At 42.2% G+C, this 24,499-nt stretch overlaps 1 protein-coding gene across 1 annotated transcript in view; it reads left to right on the top strand.

Moving 5' to 3' along the window:
- The window catches only part of CXADR (CXADR Ig-like cell adhesion molecule), a 74,045-nt gene that overhangs the window by 9,872 nt on the left and 39,674 nt on the right, over positions 1-24,499 (top strand). The window contains exon 2 of the mRNA XM_055701946.1: positions 1,758-1,849. The gene's annotated coding sequence lies outside the window, so the exon portion shown is untranslated. The remainder of the gene's footprint in view (positions 1-1,757; positions 1,850-24,499) is intronic.

Below are 24,499 nucleotides of genomic sequence, written 5' to 3'. Positions count from 1 at the left end.
CAAATAATAAATGAATACGACTATCCCAAGGTTGGGCTTGTGCCACAGCTGAAGCAGGAATAGCCAAATCTGCAATAGAAATGTCTGCAAACTGCTGGAGGAGAAAAGCAGTGCCAGGGTAAACCCCTTTAAACAAACTCCCAGGCTCACAGGTGCCACTGCAGCGCAGCTGGCTCAAGAGGTGGGAGGGAGGAAGACAGTATTCAGCTGTCCAGGCAAAGAAATAGCAGGATTTTTCAACAGATCTGTTCTGTTCTTACATGGCAAATTAAGTTTATTTTCTTGTAATAATGTTCTCAGAACAGCTATATTTCTCAACATGATTTTATTAATTTGCTTGTAATTCAACCTGAAGTATACATACAACATAAAAAAAATTAGGGTTGGAAAAATCAGAGCTTGGATAACTTACATTTGGTGAAGTTAGAAACAACCAAACCCAGGAATTTAGAGGGTAATTGTGAATAATCTTAACTAAAGTTACCATGACTGCTTCTATATATAACAGCATTCTTCTCTGGTAGTTTTTTTAGTGAGCTAATTTTCATTTGCAGGTTTTAGACACTGAAATAATTAGTGAGAAACACTTTTAGAAGGAATGTGGCTACACTTCCAGGTGGAAGTACACGGGGTAGTTTTTAGTCTTCCCTCTGAAAACAGCTGTACTGGTATAAAACTTTTTTATACTAATTGTGAATTCAGATTGGAAATATATGCTGGTTTACTTATGCTATAATTAAATGTGCTAAATAGATATTGTACTAAATATACTATAACTAGGAAGATTACACTATTTCAATTATATTGACAAACTGGAAGACTCACATTTTTCTAGCACAAAAAAAGGATTAGCTTGATATATGCATTGAATGGTGGCAGCTAAGTAACTCGGGTCTGATTGCAGCAAATGCAAGGTACTGTCTTGCATTAAAAGCTACACCAAGTCATATCACTTCAGGTTTACCATGGACTAAAAGCATTCATGTGGATTGTTATCATGGCTCACTTGGTCCACAGTAACTTGTTAAGCCATGATAATTCAGTAGATTTTCAGCTTAAAGGGAAATGTTTTGGAGTACTAAAATCACAGTGTTGTAGCTGTGATAGTGTAAGGATATGTTTTGCATTGACATAAGACCTAACAAAATAATACCATTATCTAGACGAGGCCTGCAAGACCATAGTAAACAGTGAGTACTAAATAATGGTCAGATAAATGAGGACTCCAAAGAGAATCAGTACTAGTCAGGATACAGCTGATGATCAGCCTGGAATGCATCAGTGTTCTTTGATGTCCATGTGAATCTCTCACTTTAATCCAGAGAAAGATGATTTTCGGTTGAGAAAAGTGCCCTCATTCAGGAGTGCACTTCAACACATACTTGAATTTCACTAAAAGCACTAGGATTGAAGTTTGAGCTTAAAAATAAACATGTGCTTACATGTTTTCCTGCGCGGAGTCATTGATTTAGAGACTGAAAAACATGCAAGTTAACCTCTTTTGAGAGCTGTCAAAGTAGTGTTGAAGAAAGAAATGAAATTAAAAATTAAAAAATTAAGAAAGTATTTGGGTTGTTATGTTACAAGCTGAAAGTGATAATACAAAGATATATTCAATGACAATGAAATTATATGAATTAAACCCATGGTGTTTGGTTTTTTTTAAATGATGATACACTTTGTTGACTGTTTGTGGTATTTATTGTGGTTTAAGAGAACTGGGTAAGTCTGATAAACTGTTTAATTTTGGATTGGAGGAGCTGATGGAAGCGGAGTTTTGTCAGTGCTATGAGAAGCTTACTTTCCCTATTGAACCTCACATTTAAATTATCCTGACTATCTACATTGTGTAAGTAAATAGACATGGGAAACGCAGCATCAGCTCCAAGAGTCTGCTTAGTCTTCTTGTTAGAGGTATAATGTGCTAGCATGCATTCGTATGTAGGGTGAACACTTACAGTCAATTACGCTCAATTTATTAGATTAGGTATGCAGAGGAATGGGTAATAGCAGAGTCATATGGCAGTGGAGGTTTACCATCTGCTATCTGCCTTTAGCAATGGACCAGTTCTCACTGTGGACAACAAAAAGGAGTAGTGAAAAAGTGAATGGGATAGATATATGCTTTTAAATTCCCAGCTGGGAATTTCATTCAGAATTCTCAGTTTATGATTCATCGAATCATAGAATTGTTTAGGTTGGAAAAGACCTATAAGAGCATTGAGTCCAACTACCTAGCACGGGCAAGTCCACCACTAAACCACATCCCTAAGTGCCACATTGCACCATTTTGTAAAGAAGCTGAATTATTTTTCAGTATTTTACAGCTGAAAAGATTTTCTAGCAGGCTTTTATTAATTGCATTTAATAATCTTCCGTAAGAAGCCTGTGCAGAACATGCCAAAAGCTATTCAGCCCACAGTTTAAGAATATAGATCCATGTAATGCAATTGACAACAGTAGAACTGTGTGGAGTTGATTTTGGCTTTGCAACTATTCATGTGTATACACTGAGATTTTTGGATTGAAAAAATTTATCTGTGCATAAATAACAGCCCCCTGAAACAGAGCTGAGGAGAAGACATATGTGATGTCGGACTCTCAAGCAGCAGAAGTTAGGCATCTAAATCTGAAACTGGGGCACTAAAACCTTCTATTCAGAAATCTCATTCAACTATTTGTTGACGAGGGAGACTGCTGGCACCCTGGGTTAGGTGTGGTTCCTCAAGAACCAAAATGCTACTTCTCTGCAACCACAGCACCTCATTTTTCAAAAAAGGTACAAGTTAGTGTGATGTCAAACCTACCACAAAGCCTCATCTGCTTTTAGGAACCAGTGGAGAAATACTTCCATGTACTTCCCCAATGGCCATCTGCCGTTACGCTCTAATTCCACATTATGCAATCAATAGCCTAGGACTTCCCACAAAATTCAGTAAAAGCAACAACTTTCTTGTAAAACTTGTTTTGCACTTTTAAAAGATGAATCTTAGCCTGAGGGCTATTAGCTATTTTGGCCATGGCCTCTGCACTCTTGCTGAGCTGATGCAAAGGAACCAGAGCTACCTAAAACAGAAGAGGAGGGGAAAGGACCACTCTTGACATAGCCATTAGGGTGTACTTCTGGCAGACTGAGATCTCTGTCTTCATCAACAACCGAACCAAAACCTGTGGTGCTTTCTCCTCAACCACGCTCGCTGAGTGCCAGGCTGCAAAGCTGCCTCCTCCCACCTAGAGGCACAGGGTGGGCAGGAGGGAGGGCTGACCCACCTCACTGCCAGTCAGAGCCAGACACTCAAGAGAGGATGTGGCTGGGAAACCACTTATGAAGGGGAAAGTATATAGACCACCAGCACCCTGGACTCTATTTTCTGTAAATAGCTCTCCAAGGGAAAGAAAAGAGTTACGAGTCCTTAACAAATGGGAGCAACAAGAAAAGCTATTTTCCTTTATTCATGAATTATATGTATTGTCTACATGTTCAAAACAGAAATTCTTTCTGTGGTGGGTTTTTGTTTGTTTTTTTAAAACCTGCATATATGAAATTTACCTTCTCAAATCTCAGGCCTTTCTGCCTCTATGCTGCAATCAGCAAGGTTTGATTTATTTACAGAAACATTCAGTTCTGGGTAATTTTTTGAGAGCTTGTGAGATCTGTGACATAACAAAATAAATGTAGCATTGGTACATCCTGCACTGACTTACACTGCATCTGTTTTGGGAGACTGACTTCCTAGGACCAGCTGATATCCCTTATTCCTCCTGCCTGGGTATCACTTTGCTGGGGATTGGTATGGGGTGGGGAGAAGTTGTTTAAAAAAACAGTCCCTGACCTTTTTAGCAGCAAACAACTGCTGATGAAGCAAGCAAACAAACGAATTAATTTCTGGAATTTTTATGAGAGGAATTTTGGATTGGGACTGTGTTTGCCATCTCCTTTTCCTACTGCCACTACTCCGAGAGCTTATAAACTAGATTCTCAGACTCTTACATTTTGCAATTCCTGTTTCTGACCTCCATTACAAATCCCACACATTTAGAAGCACACACTAGAGTACTCTAGTTATCTAGAGACTCTAAAATTTTAATATTAACAGCTGAAGTTAATTAACGGTAAACCTGAAGATAATTAACAGTAAACCGAACCGTCTTTACCCTTTAAAACTCTTATTATTGTACAAAAGAAAAAGAACACTTTTTTAATCAACAAAATAGGTGAGTTCATCCAGAAAAAATGGATATGAGTTAAAGTATTTTGTAAACGTGTTTGATAAACTGACATACTAAAAGATTTTGCATGTCCTGTGCTTTTAACTTGATAATCTCTAGCCCATCTGTAAGCAAAGGTAAATTAATTCTTCAAAACTCAAAACAATAGAATTAAATCCCCGGTAATACATTCATCTGCAGGTGTGTGTGCGCATAAAATATAAGATTATATTATTTCATGTGCATTTCTGCGCTTTTTTCCAAATATTTTGTGTTTGTGTTCACATTACTCTAGTGTAATTTCAGAACGAAGATTTATTTGCTGTTGTATCAATGCCATGGGAAGTTCTCAAATTGCCAGAACCATCATTCCCTCCATCTGACATCAACAACATGTATATTGTGACAGTTTGGTGAATTTGGTATCTCTTTACCATAAAAATGGACCTAGGTTCAGGGACTTAATGACTGAACTTTCCCATTTTTAGCCATTTTTCTACAGGAACAAGCCTTTCGTGATCATGCTTCCAATTGCTGTATTTGTCTACCTGTGAGTCCTCCCTGTTCCTCAGTAGCTCAGGACATACTGGCCAATGCAACTTCACAGATATACAGAGGGCTCAAAAATAATGCTTGTACACATCGTTACAATATAGAGAGACTCTAGTAATTACCTTCTGAAACTGCTGTGTGAGCTCATACTTTACAATACACTAGAGTTTACCTGGGAAAGGCTAGAGGAAGCAGAGACAAGGAGCAGGACCCTCCAGCAGCAGGAAAACCACCCGAGTTGGTCATGCATATGACAAATATGCAGGAAATCAAGTTCCCCTGGTTCTGGTGCTCCTTGAGTGGCCTGTAGGTGTACCTGCTGCTCTTTCTCATCCCAGTAACACTGTTTAGAAACCAGTGCCTATCAAACAGGATTAAATACTGGACTATCTGGTCTGCCTTCATTTAGCTGCTGTTGGTGGCTATGGCCAGTGATCGCATTTCTAGGGCATAACTCAGTCATGGCATTTCCTTTCTATGTGTTTCTGTCCTGGACTTCTCCATGTGATACTTTGGTCTTGCAGAAAGCGGAGCAGAAAGATGTTTACTAGTGGGTGTAGTATAAATTCACTGGAGTAACCTAGCTGATAATACTTGGGTTTACGTCCTTGAACTTGCTTTGATTGTGGACTGAGAACAACAGAAAGTATTATGTTGTGTGTGTTTATAGGCTGTTAAATCAATATGCTGCTGGAGGGGAATCTTCCACATCATTTATAGATAATGGTGAGAGATGTGCTCTCAGCAGCGCTGCTGTACATGCAAAGTGCCTCCATTGACTTCTGCAGTGTTATACATTTTGCTGCATGATTAATTTAACTCGCTCCCCCTCATGAACTGTCCACAATGAGAATTACTGCTCAAACCAGAGAGTTAGCTGTTGCAAAGAACTGCCATCCCAGAGCAGCCCTTCCAAAGAATCAATGTACTAAAATGCATCTAAATGTTAATTTGGAAACAAAAGAAACGATGAAAATTGGGAGGGTATGATAGGAACATCAGATAGCTTCTGAACCATAGGCGTCTACAGCAGACTGTCTAGGAACATACGCTCTGTGCTGATACAAAACGTTTATTTGCACTCCTGGTGTTTCACAATGCATCAGGTTTCAAATCCATCACAGGTCTCCTTCCTTAGTTTTGTACTTTGATGTTCAGCACTGAAAATGTCAAGTCCTGTACTCCACATACGTCTAACTTTCTGACCCTGAGCTTTTATTATTATGGCAAATTATGGCCTACAGATGAACTCTCCTGAAAAGTCATCATGGAGCTGATGCAAGAAATTAAAGATGTCGAAAGCATGCGTGTGAGCACGCATACTGCATCATTACTTCAGCAGTGAACAGAAGGAGGAAGTATGGGTGACCACAAATAGCAAAAAAATCCCAGTCAGGATAATGAGCAAATAATGACAAAAAGATACCAGACTTGCAAAATCCAAAAAAGTTTGAAACAGTAACAACATATTCATTAATTACTCAGATGTTTTGGTGAATGGAATAAAAATGTATTTCAGTAGATGAATGATAGAGGTATTTAGCTGAAAGTTATCAAAAGTATTTGTCTTACGGAGCAGTTTTCCCAAAGTAAGAAGCTTTCTAAGTGTGTCCATTTTTACCCCCAGTACCAGCTGCTGTTGCCCAGATTTGCTTATCTCCCAATTCTACTTGAAAATACCAAATCATTACCTGATTACTAATTTTTTTTTGTTTAACAGAGATTTCTAATTAATTGGAAGCTGATTAACAAAACTGTTAATAAATGTTGAGTTCTGGCAAATCGTCTTATTAAATCTTTCTGTGTCAGTGAGTATAATGAATAAACCGAACTGAAAGTTGGACAGCTTCAGGTTTTACTGTCAACTCAGCAAGACGCATTCCTTTCCATTGTACCTGAAGTTGTAAGTTATTCCCACTTTTCTGACGTAGTAGCTACACTGAGCATGTCTAAATGTCAGTCAGTATGTTTTCCTAATATAAGCCAAATTTTTAGCCTTCTGATGAGTGGGAATTATCCAGATCTTGGAACTCCTATACGTGAGCTTTTGAACAAAGATTGTTTTAATTGGTGTGTAGCCAACCACCCATTTCAGCAATCTCTGCCCAAACACTAATGCTCATTTCCTCATAGCAAGTCCTTTTGTAATCGAAGTTATTTTGACAGAATAGAGTGAGGCTCCTTGTTGATCTAGTGACCAAATAAACCACAACAAATGACGAGCTGTGAAACACCAGCAGCAGTGCTCTCTCCTCCAGGATTTTCTTCCAACATTAAAAGACTTTTTGCAGCACAAAGAAAACAAGCCTGTAAGACTATGTGTCATCTCATCACCTGGTCCGTTTGTAGTACTGCTTCAAGTTGCAGAACCTGTTAACTGTAAGGTCTCCACATGTTGAGCGGCTGTGCAGGTCTGCTCAGGCAGAATCAAAAGGCCACTCTGCACAGGCAATGACTGGAAAATTCAAGAGTCTCCAGCTGCAGCAGTGCCAGCTTCCCAAAACTCTACGTGCAATACATGTGGAAGCCCAGCCCAGGTGCCCACAGGTCAAAGACCTCATGCAGGAGGCCAGGCAGCATAGGCAATGGCAGAGGCAGCTTCTGTGCCACGAGTGCTGGCATTCGGTGTGGTCTGTAGCCCAGAGAGAACATGCACAGGAGCCCAGGGGAGCAGCCAGTGTGCAGGACTGACAGCAGAAAGGCAGTGCCACCTCTCAGGCTGCAACTTCTTACTTGTGTCCCCACTGTGCTCCTCAAGACCCTATGTCTGAAACGGGCACTGTGCTTGTTTCCTACCAGCAGCTGGGTGTAATAGTTTCTTATCTTCCCAATATCCATTCCCATTCTTACCCATTAGGTATTAGGCATCCCACATTTTCCTCTAATCTGAAGACTGGTTTTCCAGTATTTACAAATATACCCTAGCAAGAGGTTAAATACTCCTTGCTTAATAAAATGTGTTTATGCAGAACTACTTGATCACTCAAGAACACCCTTAATAGACAACCCCAATGATGTTGACACTGTCCATTAAAGGTCCACCTTCCTCTTGATCTGCTTTATGTTTTATAATTTCTTCATCGTAATTAGCATCTTTTGCTGGCAGGGCTAGCACCCATAGCTCAGCAGAACTGCACTTGGCTGTTTCATCCCTGGTTCTGACTCATAAAGGTTGTCTGGGAAAGTTTGTAAACATGAGAAATTGCCATTAAAAGTAAGGATCATATTATCAGTCCTACAAATCAAGGAAGTTCTTGCTGGGTTAGGATGAATAACAAAGGCCATAGAGGTATATTTAGAAAGTAAATGTGTACCTGTGATGAGCTACATACATTTCACAAGCAGCAGAACTGAGAAGTTTGTGAAGGAACCAGTTCTCATAGGACTCCACCCAGACAAAGACAGCAAATAAGCAGCAACATATGATGAACCAGTTAAATGAAATGAAGGTATACACACCCAGCCCGGGTTACTTTCAGGATTTAAATGGTAATACATAACCTAAATTGTTAAATGGGTTTATAGCACTGTGAAATACAAATCTAGCTAGAAAAGCATGTTCTTTTTGAGACAGGCTTATTTTCTGAGACATGGGTGCATGTCTCATATAGACAAACACCCCATACAATAGCAATGAAGTGTAAATTTATTTTTTAATTTTAATTCCTTACAGCGCCTCCTTGTCTGCCTCTTTCCTCTTTTGTTTTCTTCTTGTACATTTTGATTGCCGATCTCTCTTTTCCACATTTTGCTTCTTTCTGCTCTTTCCTTTTGATGTTCTGGATAGTAGTGCTAGAAAGAAAGAAGAAAAGAAAAAATACAAAAAGGGAAAAAACCACCAAACCCTGGCCCTGCTTCTGTTATCTGGCACTAATGATGGCCATAAGGAGCAAATGTCTCGCGTTCCTGTTATTGCCAACAGCCCTGCTGCTGCCAGGCAGCTGCGTGGAAGAGGCTGATAGGAGCAGCCCCTCTTACACTTATTATAGCAGAATTGCAAGCAAGGGTACCTGAGTGGTACAGCCAGGGAAGCTGCTACCAATGCCAGCGAGAGGCCAAAAATGCGCTAGTAGAGACAAACCTTGAGTGACGGTTGTAAACATGGTTATCATAGTTAAAACATGGTAAATAATGCATGGCAGGTATTCGCATGTTTCCCGTGCTGGCAGAGGCAGGCTGCATTTGTTAACCCTCAAGTCACACCACTGACCTCCTTTTTCCTAAGTATCCGAAGGAGGAACAGATAGCTGGATGTGCGGTAATTAGATGCTGGGTTACCACTAACGTCGTTATTCTGGTCCGTTTTACTGTGACACGTGCTGGGGTAGTTACTCCATGCATTTTTAACAGATTATTTCTAGTCCATGTAGATTCGTAAAAGCACATACAGCACGGACAAACATTTTCTTTAAAATAAGCTAATTCGGTACTTAATTGCTGAGGTAGGAATATCATTGTTTTCCCCGATCGGAAATCAAAATTCCCGGAAAGCCTCATCTCTCACTGTCAGCACCAAAGGAAAATCGCAGCATTGTTGTTCCAGGGATTGCACCTTTTCAGTGGCTGAACCGCCCGCCCCAGGCGGTGTCTGGCTGCGCAGGGGCACGCAGCGGGGCCGGGCTGCCTGAACTGCTCCGGGTTCAGGCTGTGCCGTTTGTTCCCCTATTAGATGATAGCGTTTTGGCAGGCTGGTGCAGTTTTTGCCTAGTCAGCTTTATCCCTGTATATAGAGCCCCGTATAGCCCCTGCACGTTGATCTCTCAACGATCTGGGTTTTGCTTATGTGCAAAAAAAAATGGGATAAAAATCTTAGAAATTACTTTAAAAGTTCACACGGTCAACATGCTGTTCCAGTGATACCACTTCAATATTTTATTTTCGTTATGTTCTTCTTCTCCACCAAGCTGTTCGTAGTCTTTTCGGTCTAATGTTTTTGTTACTTTTTAATTATTATTTATTTATTTCCCCCCCCCGCCCCCGAGCCGTGCACAATGAAACACGATTCAGAGTTCACTTTGCTAATCACCCCCCCTTTGACCAAGAAATGCTTTACGGCGGCTACATCCAGCTTGGTGGTATCAGATTTCAGTGTGAAAAGTGCTGCATTCCTGACTGCCCTGCCTTCCCTTCTTGTTTGATTTTGCCTGGTAAAATAAATTGAATATTTGGAACAACTAATCTCATTCAGAAAAAGAAAAAAAAAGCACACAGGGAAAAAGTATACATACATACAAAAAAAAAAAAGAAATTCAGCTATTTTTTCCCCCCATGTTTAATTCCACTTTTCCATCCACTGTATTTTCATTCTTTTTTTGTTGCTGCCCTACACTAATTTTTTTTCTACCTCTGATTTACTTCAGGTTTTATTCTACTTCTTGACTTCTGGTTTTAGCTGAAGAAAGCACTTCTCTAGATCTCTGAAATTCACAAAAAATATCTTTCTGTATTAAAAAAAAGTTACTTTGAAAGACAGCTGTAACTTCCACCTTCTGCTTCTTGCTGTAGTTCATGACAGAACTAGCTCATGCTGGGAACGCTGCTTGAGGCATTTCAGAATCTTAAAAGCACTCTGGGGTTTTATATGTAATTTTTTGGGTTTCTTTTATAATGTATAGATAAGACCTGCATGTTTTTATTTTTCTCTTTCATTTTAACTGTTTCAAATGTTCCTTTTTGTTGCCTTTGGTTTTGCCTGTGATTGTCTTGTCTGGAAGTTAATTTTTGGATTTAGGCACTTGGGGGGAGGAAGAGCATTTGCATCACTGTAGCTTTTTGTTTGAACGCAGTTACGCTGGCACAAAATACTGTAACGTGACAAAAATGTTGTCTAATTCTTAGAAGAAAATGGACTTTAAAACAATATTTGCTGTGAACTCCTAACATATCTTTGAAAATATAAGGGCCTTTTTGTAGACAGTGTTTTGTTTTGCATGCAGTTAAATATCTGTGAGCTGTTTGGTTTGTTTGTTTGTTTCTTGGGTTTTGTTTGTTTTTTTTTTTTTCCTTGGAAGGTTAGGCTTCTTTTACATTTTTAAAGGCTGTCTTTTTATTATCTTCTTGAACAGTATCTTTTTCTCTGCTTCTGTTATTTTTTCCTTAAATAGCCTCACTCACTTCAGAGACACAATTAAGACCCTGAAGACCTTCAGAAAAAGGAGGTCTTTAAATGAATTATTCTGAATATTATAATAGTTTTTTAAAAAAAGGTTTGCATTTCTAAGCATCCCTCCTGGTCTTTAAAAACTGAAACTGGCATCTGTGTTGGCTTGAATTTAAATGGTCCCTACAGGCTGTTTAACTCAAAGAGTTATTTTATTCATTTGGTTGTTTCTTATTTCTTCCCGTAGGCTAACTACAAACGTAGCTCTTATATTTGTTTACTTGCCTCACTTTGTTAAAAGATTATGTCTTCACCAGTGCTTACGAATTTATTAGTGCTTAAAATGCACTTAAATTGTTGAACTGTTTGCCTTTATCACCCTATTTTACCTGAAGCATTTTTTGCTGTGATTGTTCCCCGTGTATCCTTAACAATGAGCTCTCTTAATGTAGAAATGTAGAGTTAGCTGAGCAGAGGATGTAGGGAAGTGTCAAACATTATTTGTCTAGCTTTATTTGCTCCTATTAATATATCCTTCATTTGTATCGCCTGCGGTCAACATTTTCAAATACAAGAGATTATAACTGGGTACCTTACCTCCACATCTATTAAAAAGTATCACCAACACTTTAACAGGGACAAACCTCTCTCTCAGGCTGTGTTTCCTCCTGTCCTCTTTGTTTCTGTCATGCTCAAGCCAGTGCACTATTCCTTTGGTGCAACTGAAGGATATGCTACATTCCCCAGCTGAGCCCTAAGAAGCTCCTGGTTTATCTGCCCCCTTCCCTCTTGCTGTTTGCTTCTCCCGGGCAACTCATTGTCCCCACAGGGGTTCTGAGGCAGACTTTTGAAGGGTTGTTTTGTAACAGAATTGCCTGAAAAGACAGAAGCTAAAGAAGAGGGAGATGGGGTGCAGGGTAAGATGAGAGGGGTTGCTTTTGTTCCGTGTCACTGAACTGCACCTTCCTCTGTCAGACATCAATAGCCTGACCTCCAGAGAGTGATGTCTGCCTCTTCTAAAACATCTTCTTGGATCCTATACCTGTAGTTATAGTGGCCAGAGAGGGAGAATGGGTGGAATATCACCAGAAGTGTTGGAAATCCCAGGATGAGCCTTTGCCCTGAGTCAGCAGCACCCATCAGACTGCCCTCTCCCACGGTGGTCCTCAGCTGGTGGCACACAGCTACAGGGGCAGCTTTTTCCACTTGGGGCAGTTTCACAGGGTCATCGTGTGTTTCTAATGCATTTGAAACATGCTTCAAAATCTCCTAATCCCTGTTTCCAAGCTGATCAGCCTTTGATGTTTATAACATGGCTCTGTTCTGCTCAGCTGTAAAGTAGCTGATCATTTTATAACCGTTAACAAATATAAGAGATAAGCAGTGGAAACATAAAGATCAGAATCTGGCTCAACCTTTTTCCTTTCTGGCAATAAAGAACAGCATTTGAGGGGATTTGTTTGGTTTCAGTTTTTATTAAATATATATTTCATCTGTGATAATGAAGAACGGGGAAAAATGGATTTTATATTTGTGCCAACATGGGCAGGTTTCAAGTATTTCTGGTGGAATGAGTCTTGGACTAGATCCTAAGAAAAATCTCTGCATAAAGGTAACAGTCCCTGCAGCCAGATTGTTACTGGTGGCAGTGGAGGTCCTGAAGGTTGGTGAGAGTAACTTCTGTGCACTGGTAAATACACAAATATCGTCATATTCATAATAGGCCACCCATTTCCCATTTGTATGTGAGCAAAGATACATGATAGGGACAAAGAAACCTGAATACAAATTGCTAAGGGGAAGATTGTGGGGTCTTCACTTTAAATTCTTGAAGCAAAATGTAAACTCATCAAAAAGCCAGGATTGTTTTGACTGTCTGAAGAGATACTAGGCACTTCTAAAATGCTGTAAAAGATACAGACCTACAGAGAAAGGCAACAGAATCTATTAGAAGAAAGTGTGAGGCATCTGGAAAGGATCTCACAAGGCAGAGGTGGCACAAAGCCTCATCCAGGTCCTGAGGGCAGCACAGGACTCTTCGTAGCCCAAGACACACTTGAGGCTCAGTTTATTCCCTGTCTTCAACTAGAGGCGAATTGTATCTGCATTATAAGTAATTGTTTTGCACTTCATGGTAAGTTCTCTTAAGTTACCAAGTGTTTGCTTCTTATGTTATAGCAAAGTCATGTAGATAAGCTGCTGCCATCACTTTTCCCCCAGTTTAGCAGGTAAAATCTTGGTTTTTTAAATTCTAGTTTAAACATATCTTTATTCCACCCTCATCACTTGGACCATACCACGTCTGCTTTTGTGCCTCTCCGTTATTTCCATTTTCCCACCACCTCAAAAATACTACTTGTTTCGGTCCTGTGTTGGTTGAGATTTAATCTGTCTAAATTTTCTTACATCCTTTCAATCTGCTCACCTTCTTGGCCTCTGCTTTGTCAGGTGGTATCATCTTTCATTGCACATAACACCTTTCTGCTTTTTCTTTTGATCATCAGTGGCATCAAAGGATACCAGACCCCCCCCCCCAAAAAAAAAAAAGGGCCACCAAGTTAATTTATTTAAATCCTTGCTTAAAGCCTCTCCCAGGAAACATAAATAGCTAGTAAGTAGGCAGTTAGGTGTTATTACTTGTATCATAACCATCTACTTCTGTCTGTTTATACTTAATTTAGAGGCACTTTGTATTTTTCCTCACTGGACATCTTTTAACTTTTCCATAGAATCATAGAATCATTTAGGTTGGAAAAGACCTCTGAGATCATCAAGTCCAACCATTAACCCAGGACTTCCAAGTCCACCACTAAACCATGTCCCTAAGCACCACATTTATGTATTTTTTAAGCACCTCCAGGGACAGCGATTCCACCACCTCCCTGGGTAGCCTGGTCCAATGCTTGACCACCCGTTCATTGAAGAAATTTTTTCCTAATATCCAATGTAAACCTCCCCTGGTGTAACAAATTGAGGCCATTTCCTCTTGTCCTACCACTTGTTATCTAGGAGAAGAGACCTACCCCCACCTGCTTACAGCCTCCTTTCAGGTAGTTGTAGAGAGCAATGAGGTCCCCCCTGAGCAACCTTGAGACTTCTCCCAGCTGCCTGTAGAATGTTTCAACTGTCTCTTCAACCTGGTTAGGTGGTCTGTAACAGTCTTCCACCAGGGTATCAGCATTATTGGCCCTCCCCAATCCTTACCCATAAACACTCAATCCTATTGTCACCATCATTAAGCTCTAGGCAGTCAAAACTCAGTCCCTAACACACAGAGCTACCCCACTGCCTCTCCTTCATAGCCTATCCCTTCTGAAGAGTTTGTAGCCACCCATGGCAGCACTCTAGTCATGCGAGTCACCCCACCATGTTTCCATGATGGTGACTATGTCATAGTCTTCCTGCTGCATGAGGGCTTCCAGCTCCTCTTTGTTGCCCATGCTTTGGGCATTGGCACAGATGCACTTCAGCTGCACTATTGATCTCACCTCCAACCCAGGCATGCCACCCTTGGGTGCATCTCTAAAGAGCTCAGTTTTATTCCCTTCCGCTTCTGAATCTACCTTAAAGCTCTCTCAATGAGCCCTGCTAACTCCTGACCTAGGATCCTTTTCCCCCTTGAGACAGGTGAACCCCATCTGTTGCCAGCAGGCCTGGTGCTGTGTAAATTGACCGATGATCAAAAAAAGTGAAATTTAGCCATTGACACCAGGCCCAGAGCCAGGTACTGATCTGTGAGATCTTCCGATTATGTGCCTCATCGTTCCCTGCAACTGGCAGGATAGAAGAAAACACTACTTGTGCTCCTGATCCCCTCAACCAGTCACCCCAAGGCCCTGAGGTCTCTCTTGATTGCCCTCAGACTTCTTGTCACTTGGACTTCATGATTGCCCACTTGCAAGACCAGTAATGGGGGCAGTACTCAGAGGGCCGTGCCAGGCAAGGGACTTTTCTAGTAACATCCTTTGCTCGAGCCCCAGGGAGGCAGCAGGCTTCCCTATTGTTGGGCTGGGTCCGGTCAGCATATCGGGCCCTCTGTTCCTCTGAGAATGGAGTTGCTGATGACAACCACCTTTTTTTCTTCTTAGCAGAGGTGTTCATCACGTGTGGGTTGACCAACTCTCCCCAAGTAACTCCACCGACCTGTACAGACTTTTGTCTACATCAGAGATTTCCTGGCTGCCATGTTCCAGAGCCCCATACCTATGGTATGGGGGTACCTGGGAAGGTGAAGGAGGTCGTAGGGTGATTCACCTGCTACCCCAAGCCAGGGACCTGTTTCCATTCCTCCCTGGCACTTAGGACCCCTCCTTGTGCCTGGTGGCAAGTAGGTAGGGGAGCCTCCACTTCTTATGATGTGTCCATCTGGTGCATTCGCCCCAGCGATGGCAGGGAGCGGCTCCACCAGCCTATCTCCCTCTCACGCTCCCTGACACTCCTTAACCTCTCTGCTTCCCCTTCCAGCTCTGCCACCAGGCTGAGCAGATGGCCCACCTGGTCGCACCTCACACAGGTGTTATCTCTGCTGCCCTCCGCTAGCAGTGACAGGCTCCGGCACTCCCTGCGGCTGTGACCCAGCCAGCTGTGTGTTCACCTGGGCGCTCTGTCAGGGTCGCCACGTGCCTTCTGGCGCTGCCTTTTGGCCAAGTGGAAACCATGGCTAGGTTTCTTCTCAGGGGGCAATGAGCACTATTGGAGCTGGCCTCTTGGAGCCGTCAGGGGGTCAGCACCCACACTCGCCCCTCCTGACTGCTGCACTGTGCCCCCCGGGGGCTGCGTTTGTACGTGTGGGGGTTGAGCCGCCCACGCTCCCAGGCCCCCCACGCTGAGCCAGACCTGCCACCTGGCAGGGCCTCAGCGCCTCCCGCTGCAGGGGGGAGGCAGGGGAACCCCCCCTCTGCCTGCGCTTCTTGGTTGTGCCAGCTCTCAGAAAGCTCCTTATGGTCCCTCGGCCAGATCCTCCATGCTGCAGCACCTCTGCCGGAGTAGCGAGCCTCAGAGACTTCCAATTTTTTGATGCATTTTTGCATGAATTAATTAAATTACAAGTCCGTGTCAGATGTTGAGTGGGTGTTGTTTGTTGGGTTTTGGGTTTCGCTTTGGGGTTTTTTTTTACAAAAAAAGGTCAGTTAATTCATGGTATTTAGTCCATTTGTAGGGAGAAGTGTACCCTCTGTAGTTCTAGTCAAGACTACAAATACTTGGGTTTCAGTCCTGATTTGTCTGTGCTGCTAAAGGATAGTATGTACAAAATACTTATTTTCAGGCCAGCTAAAGCAAACTATAAACATCTGCTTTAAAAAAAGGATATTTTTTAGAGTATCCTACCCTGCTCCCTCCACAAAGATCCTCCTCCCTCCACCCCCCCCCCCCACCCCCCAGCCTCCAGCCACTAAAAGTTATGTTGGGCAGCAAAAGCAGGAACAAACAGAAGGGTCATTCTCCTTCCTTCCCTTTTCTGGTCCCTTCAGTTCATGTTGAAGCTGATGAGCTGAAAGCTTTTTGATTTGATGGATTTCCAGTGAACTGGAGAAGCAGAGGTGTGGATGCACTTGCTGTTTTGCTGCTTCTGCTGTTGGAGTAATAATATCCAACAGAAGGGAAAGAAAAACATATGGAATAGTACCATCTTAAATGACTGGGAAAAAAATGCTCGAAGGCTACAGCCGTAAAAAGAAGGGCCTATTACAAAATGAAGTCATGCTGAAAATCAGTCATGTTTGACCTGCTATGAGGTTACAATATGAGATCAATCATCATCAGAGTAATACTAAAATTAAAGTTCCCCATCTCTTCCAAGAATGTATCTTGAAATAGCTGGGTTCATTATGACAGTTTAATTGCACACCTTTAGGAAAGCTAAAAAGAAACATTAGCTTTAGAGAACAGAGTAGACACATTACTTAGGGCAGGGATCAACATCTTTTTATGTATACTTGGTGCACGTGGTGAAACAGAGTCACCACTCATAAGCGGAGCCTTTAGACACCACTGTAGCACAACCAGACAATAATAGATATAGTTTTGCCAGTCTTTTAATAGCAGATTCAGCTAAAATGGCAATCACTTTAGCTGATGTAATAATCCTAGCCACAGAATCATCCTTGCCTTTTTGCAAAACCGATCCTCCTCCAATGATGCTATCAGGAAAGCATATGTTGATCCTTGTATGCATCCTCTTAACCAATCCTCATATGTATATTCATAACCAGCAGTGAGTGATTCAGGAATCGATTCAGCAAGCTGGTAAAGACGCCTGCTGCCAACAGCAGGGCTGTGTTGGCAGCTGCCTAAGCCATCCCAAGCTGCTGCCTGGGGGCTGATAGGAAGCAGACACCTTGCAAGGGGAAGCTCTGACCTCTGAGCTCCATGTGAGCTGGGCCCTTCCTTCCAGCGGTGCCAGGACTTTTCTTGCAGCCTGTACTTAGATGAAGTATCAATGGCTTTCATCGATACCGGGTTGTCTCAAGATCAGGTTTCACAAGGCAGCTGAGCTGATCAAAAAGTTTGCTGCTGCGGAAAGAGGCGGGGCCTGACCCTCATCTGTCCCGGGTTGATGCTGCTTTCCCTCCTCCTAAACTGTGGGATTTGCCTTATCCCATCTCCCCAGAGGCTGCAAGGCAATGAACACAGCCCAAGCACAAAGGAGTAGCACCCAGCAGTGAGAGCAGGGGGGGAGGGAAGGGCCAGGGCTGCTGCTTTTGATGTCACTGCAGACCAAACATCAGCCTTTGCCACCCTGTACTGTAAACAGATCTCTGAACTTCCAGTGCGAGGTCATAAAATGCATTAAATTGTGCTATGTTTAAGCATTACATACTAAGACATTACAGCACCTGCAACTTTTCTTGCACTTCAGTAAGGGGTAGGACAAAGTGTTTTGCCAAGTGTAAGTTATTGATCTTAGGTTTTCATACTGTCCCTTTCAGACAAGAAAATAATTATACAATTATTCAGATGAAAAAAATAGGGAACAGACAGATGAAGCAAATAGTCAAGAGATTTCAGCAAACAGTAAAACTAAGGCTCTGGCTGTCCGGCCTCCCCACTGTCCTCTCCATGTCATCCCATTTGGCTTTGAACTCGTGAATACATTTTGCTCATCCTCCTGGAGCATTTCACTAATTGATGAAAGATTAAAATATAATTCACAATGACATTCACCACTGAAGTCTGCCTTAACAAGATGCAATAAGCTGAAACCATGGAGAAAAGGGAAAAAATGCTTTCAGAAAAAATGAATTGCAGAATTTTATAAGTAGTTTCATATATTTGCAGAGGACTACTTGCAGAATGTCCCCAAATACACCACAATTATGCAATAAGTGCCACCTGCAAATAGCAATGGCATTATTAATTTGCCATCAGGTTAACAGTACTAGACTTCCAGTTATGGGCTACTTCTACTGAGCAAATACTTTTCATTGGTTCTCTGGGAGGTCATTTAAAACTGGTTTCATTGTAAACAGTTACACAACACATTACAAAGGTTGTTATCAGTAAAAGTATGTATTCCTTACACTGTCAGCATTTTTTCCTGACCTAATGTAATTACAAAGCACCATTGAAACCAACCTAGCCTGTTTATAAAGTAGGAAGGAAAATTACATAACCCTACCTAAAAAACAAAACCACAAAAAAAACCCTTTACAAGTGAAACTTTTACAGATTTTACAGCAGTGTGATTTTAAATGATCCAGCAACTAGAAATGCATCCAAGTCAACCTGGATCACAAAATGGAGCTCTCCGTTACAACAAGACGCTGTTTAAGTGCACTGAGCAGGGAAGAAAAATCTCAGCAAAAGACACCTGCACTTTTGAGAGGGCTTCTCTTTGGGTCAGCAAGTAATGTCCATTGCTATCTCAAGCAGTCACGTCATACACTCCATTCCAGAAACTGCTAAAGTTCTGTACTGAACGTTGTTAGACCTTTATTTTTGAACCCGTGGGGGAAGGCTCCTCCAGAACTTCTAACTTGGACAATCAGAAACTTTACCCTGGAAAAAAAATGTGGGTTCCCTGGGCCAAAGTCCCTGCCTTACCCAGCAGGTGTGGTCATGGGGAGGGAAGCAATAAGGAAAAAAGGCTGGTTTATGTTGCACTTGCCAGTGTATCAGTCAGCTGGACCTACTCTGACGGTACATGATCAGTACCCAAGGTAAGGGAAATGGAGGGCAACATAATGAAGTGGAAGAAACATGGGGCCAAGAGTATGACTATTTTACTCACAGTTTGCTATTTAGACAGTCACATCTGCTTGTGCAGTATCCCCTTGACACGCTACATAATTTCAAGCAGGGACACCTATAAGTGACTCACAACAGCAATTTCAGCATTCTCAGGCTCCTAGGCACTACTAGGCAGAATTTCAGACTTTTAGGGATTGCCATGGTAAAATGTACCCTGGGTACATATCCACCCGAAAAAAAATGAAATTCAAGGAAGGGAACCTGAAGAGGTGACATTGAAGGTTAAGCAGAAGAGGCAGGAGTATATGGAAATGAGGAGGAGGAGAAGGTGGCATCCATCTCAGAAAGTTCTAGGAAACCCTATTGTGTAATACTGAAAACCAAAAACTTACGAGTACACACCCCCACACACCCCCAAATGCTGAGACACTATTAAAAAAAAAAACCAAAAACTTGATAAAAAAGTTAATGGTATTTTTGGTTTTTTAATTGTGGTTTCTGCAGGTCTTCTCCCCAGTCTATCAGCTGCAAACAGGTTCTGATATTTGTTCATTTTTAATGAAAGTTCTGTTTTTCATGACAGTAGAAGCTGATGTCTTAAAAGAAAAGACTGACCAGTACAAGGCTTCTAAACAGACTGGAGAATATTGCCATTCTTTAATGTATAGTGACAAATAGGTATTTGATGGAAGTACTGGCAGAATCTTTGTAACTGTGGGCCCCAGCACAGACATTCTCAGCGTTATTTAACTATTCGGTCGGGAACAACAGCAGTTGGCACTGAGATACCTTGAGAAGCTTGGCTCTAAGAGCTGTTGCAATTACCCTGAAACACCTAAACTCCTGTGACCAGCAGATTTTACAGCCCTGAGCTAACTAGCCAGGCTTCCCCCGAGAAGGGGAATATCACACACCTACACAGGAAATATTTCAGAAAGCAGCCAGCTGAGCACTGTGTCTCACACTGGTAAAGAGTGAAAGGTGAAGCGTGGGACAAGGAGTGAAGTGTAGGCATCTAAGCTACTGACTCCATGGAACAAGCTGATGGACCTGAAATGGCACCTACCTACCTGTTCTTGAGGTCTATGAGCACCTCCCTTACATCAGCAACAAAGATTGGTTTGCCAGTAGCAGATGAAACGTTTTGTTTTCCCATCCTGTACTTGCACTCCCTATCTCTTATTTTTGCCCTTCTGCTTTTATTCCTCCTGCTGTCTTTTGAGCTGATGCTGTTCTTCCATCCACCGTTGGCTCGTACCCAGACCTTCAAGCACGCTAGGCACGCCTGTGGGATCTGGTCTCACTGGCAGAATAAGTGAATGCATGTCAGATGAACTGAGTGTTACTTCTAGTTGACTCCCATCTTAATGCACCTTCTTGCACTGGCTAATGGTTGTATCACAACACAGTTGTTAAGACAGCCACGAGAAATACTGCATAGCCGGCTTGTGCACTCCAGGTACAGGCTGTCCCTCACACCACTTAACAAGTATGCCTCAAGCTTGGTATGAAGGGGTAATTTCCCCTGGTTATGGAGGATCTTGCCTCAGGGGTTTCCAGATTTCATCTCAGGGAAGGCCTTTGAGCAGTTTAGTAGTGACTGGGCAATGTCAGCAGTGGCAACCAAGAGAAACTTGGATGCCCAGTAGGATAGTGGCAGCTGAGTAGCAGTTCAGAAAATGTCACTGGTGTCTTAAGTGGTAGACACAGACACCAAAGAGGCTGGTAAGTGCTAAAGCACTGTTTATAAACACATGGCACAAACAAAATAATCTGAAAGTTCGTAACGCAGTCCAAGCCACCATCAGCTGCTAGTTCTGCACTATTAAAACTGATCTGAGTTAATTTTGGGATAAAGTATGAAATGCCATTGCCTCTGGCATATCTGTGATTAACTGCCTGTTTAACTGTACTCCATAAAGGGCTGGAAAAATCCCTTCCCACTACTCTTAGCTCATGAATGCTCCTGGTTTTCAGACACAGTTTCTCCTCTCCTTCACAAGTGTGGATCCTGTTCCTAGTCCTGCCTTTCGATTCTCACAAGACAATCCCTTTTTTTCTGGGCACTAGAAAAACAAACTACAAACATTCTCCTCCTATGCACAGATGCCAGCTTTTACACCTCTCTGCTTATTTATAGGTAGTTTCCAGATTGCCCTTGGCCTTTCAGTTCTCTCATGATCACTTCCAGCCTGGCAATGCAAGAATTCCCCCTCAGTGCTGAGCAACTCTGGTTGGAGAATACAACCCAAAGCAAGCATAACCCATGGTAACCCTGTGAAGAAGCACATAACTGCTGTCGTTCTCTGGCTGTAATTTTAAAGATCCATGTTAGGGGTGCAACCTCTGGATGGATGCTGGGTGTCAATGCTGTGTTCCCTCTACAAGCAGACAGCTGTAGGATTGGGAATGCAGCCCTTCTTCATAAGTGTAGCTGTGCTTCAACACAACTGTCCCATGATAAAGCTATCTTCACTCTAAAGGCCAAATTTCATGAGGCAGCCGAGAAGATGTAGTTACTGCTACAACCAACAAGCACGGGCCTGTTCTTCCAGTCCTTTCTCACAACTTCACCTCCTCTTAGCTTGTGCTTGTGCTGCTTTTGTGGCACCAGCAATGGTCAGTAATCCGTTCTGCAGGTAAACCAAGCTGATTTCCACAGCAAAGTGGAAGGAAGTAATTATTTGCTAGTCTGGTGAACTGCAGTAGCTCACTGAGTTGTGAGATTACTATCAAAGCTCTGTCAAAACTGGCACATGGGAAAGTATGCAAAACTGAAAGTGGAGAGAGGGGACTAGGGATGTGCTTTCTGTGAAATGCTGTTGCTGGCTCATACAGGCATCAGCAAATGTCACAGCTGAAATGCAGTGAAAAGAGAGAGAAAAGAGGAGAGAGGAATGTGAATGTAACCTCTTTTGGAGACAGCAAATCTTCAGATCAGCTACTAAAGAAGCACTTCCTCACCACTTCTGAACATAGCATCTATTTTTCCTCTTAAGAAAAGTTTTCTTCAATCAAGGAGTCACTGTGTTGAATATTAGCTCAGAAAAACAGTTTGCTACAGGACAGATTTGTATAGTCAATTGTGTCAATGATCCAGGCAACAGACATTGCACTTTTACTGCCACATGCATATACAATGAAAGTCTGAATACCAATAAATCTCCAATATGTAACTTATAAAAGATATGTAACATTAGTAGTCTTTATAAAGATGAATCACACAACGCACTCCTCTTCTGGGCTTTGAACTAATCAAATTATCTTGTATTATATGGATTTTGCTTCTCTTTCACAGCGTAACTATGTAGCTTTAAGTTTGGGTCAACTCAGGGGACTGGTGTTTCTTCTTTCTGCTGTTTCTGCATCTAACCGATGCAAATATTCAAGTAACCTCTGAGAGAAAATTATTCGAGGCAAATTATATTTCTAGACTTTAATATCACAGGGACACAAAGGTGTAAATTGCTGCACTCTTAAAATGCCTTTGCTAAAAATTGTCTCTCCAAAAAGGGGAGCATAGCAAGGTGTGAATTTTAGGCTGATAGCGACTGTCACTTGATTGAGGTGCTAAATGTTATTTTAACTCTGAACAAGACAGCTTGAAAAACATTAACCCAAATTGAAGATAATTAAACCTCAGCTATTGTTGGATAATTTTTCCTTTACTTCTTCTTAATTTTCCCCAGTAATGGATTGCATATAGTTGCCATTATAAAAGTTAGCAAGTGCACAAAAGCTTAATTGGAAACAGCCCAAGGTTGTTAAAGAAGAAGGCAGAACCTAGTCATCCGGTCACCCCGCGCGTGTGGATCGGTGACTTCAAGGCATCACCGGGGTGCTCTCCTCGTGGAAGCTGACGTGAGGAAGGGGGTGGCGATACCTGATACCTCGCTGGACTCCTCCTGGGGGAAGCTGGAAGGCTGCACTCCCCCGCCTCAGCGTTGTTACACTGCTCTGGGCTCTGCCAGTTGGGACATAATGTGAGAGCCTGTGCTCAACGCTTTATTATGAAATACTTAGCACTCTGTAACTTTGCCTTCTAAAATCCTTTGCTGTAATCTCCCCATGTTGATGAGACCTTAATGTAGTCTGTCTCTTGACTCTGGCAGCTATTTTCAGCATATCAGCCTGATTTGCCCTGGGCTAGTTGAACTAATGCTGATAAGGACAGCTAGCACCAAAAAGCTTAGCAGTACAGAAATGCCCGTTCTTCGCATCATGGCACAGACACCAGTATAAGCAATGCCAAAAATTATTTTGCAAAAAATGGTCGTGCAAGCTGGACCTTCCCCTTCTCACACCTCTGGATGTGGTGCTATAGCAGCTTAAACTGATTCCAGCTGATTCACAATCCTGCCCTTTCCCTGCCTGCCTCCCAGCCCCCCTTTTTTATGCCAGCTGGCACAGGCAAATAAGCAGGAAAACGGTTCAGGGAGCTCAGCTGGCTGAAAACAAAAGGTATTCATCTTTGGCCAGCCTGGCTTCCCAAACTCTCTCATCCGCTAGTGTTGTGAGCTCCAGTACAAGTACACCTGTGGGAATATTTGGGCTAGGGAGAGCAGGACTGTGGCACCTCTAGTTTAAATGACCAGCCTCCGGGCAGACTCACACCTAACGCCAGCAGCCAGCAACTAATGAACAGAAATGGTCCCAGCCTCCCACCCCACCTCCCCTCCCCTGGACAAATACCCCTGCATCCTCCCTCATGCTGGCTCTGTCCTAAATGACAGAGTAAACCAATGGACTCTGCTGATTCAGGAGAAAACGTGTCCTTGAAAATGCAGTGACTCCCTCCTACACTTAGAAATCCAGACCCCAAATCCCCAGGGTACTGTTTGCTCCTTCCCTTCATCTTTTTTCCCTATTTTGCCACCTTGCCCTTATGGAGACATGTTGTTATCAGTGTTGGGAACTGTACAGCCCTATGGGGAATTTTCCCTCAAGAATTGCAGTGGCTGAGCACAGCAGCTTCTCCAGTGCAGGACAGAAACTGAAACAGAAAAAAATCCCTGTATTCCTTGTATGCCATGGTCACATCCTGTGTGACCTGTGTTAAGGCAGCATGGGTGACTCGCATTTCATTGCTTTTGTGGGTCAAGCCTGCGAGTAACCTCACGTGATACTCTTCCACCCATCCCCTCGAAAAACCAAATCGATAGCAATTTCACTTTCTGGAAGGTCAGGCAGATAAGGAAGTGTTTCCAAATCAGGGAAAATAAATTATTCGCAGCCTGAGGTTGAAACTGGTGGATAATTTCCCTTCAAAAAGTAGAGGAAAGTTGCAGAAATAGGCAAACCATTTTATTCAGGTCCTGAAAACTTTAGTTCTGGATATACCAAACAGTGCCATCACATGATTTTGTAAACTAATTTTAAACTTCCAAATTTGTGCTTTTTGTGTAATAATTATAAAAAAGTTAACTTTTTTTAAAAAAATCATATTTT

The sequence above is a fragment of the Falco cherrug genome, chromosome 2 (assembly GCF_023634085.1).
Source record: "Falco cherrug isolate bFalChe1 chromosome 2, bFalChe1.pri, whole genome shotgun sequence".
Classification (NCBI taxonomy): Eukaryota; Metazoa; Chordata; class Aves; order Falconiformes; family Falconidae; genus Falco; species Falco cherrug.
Note: the sequence above shows the minus strand (reverse complement) of the source record. Positions and strands in the feature narration are given on the sequence as shown.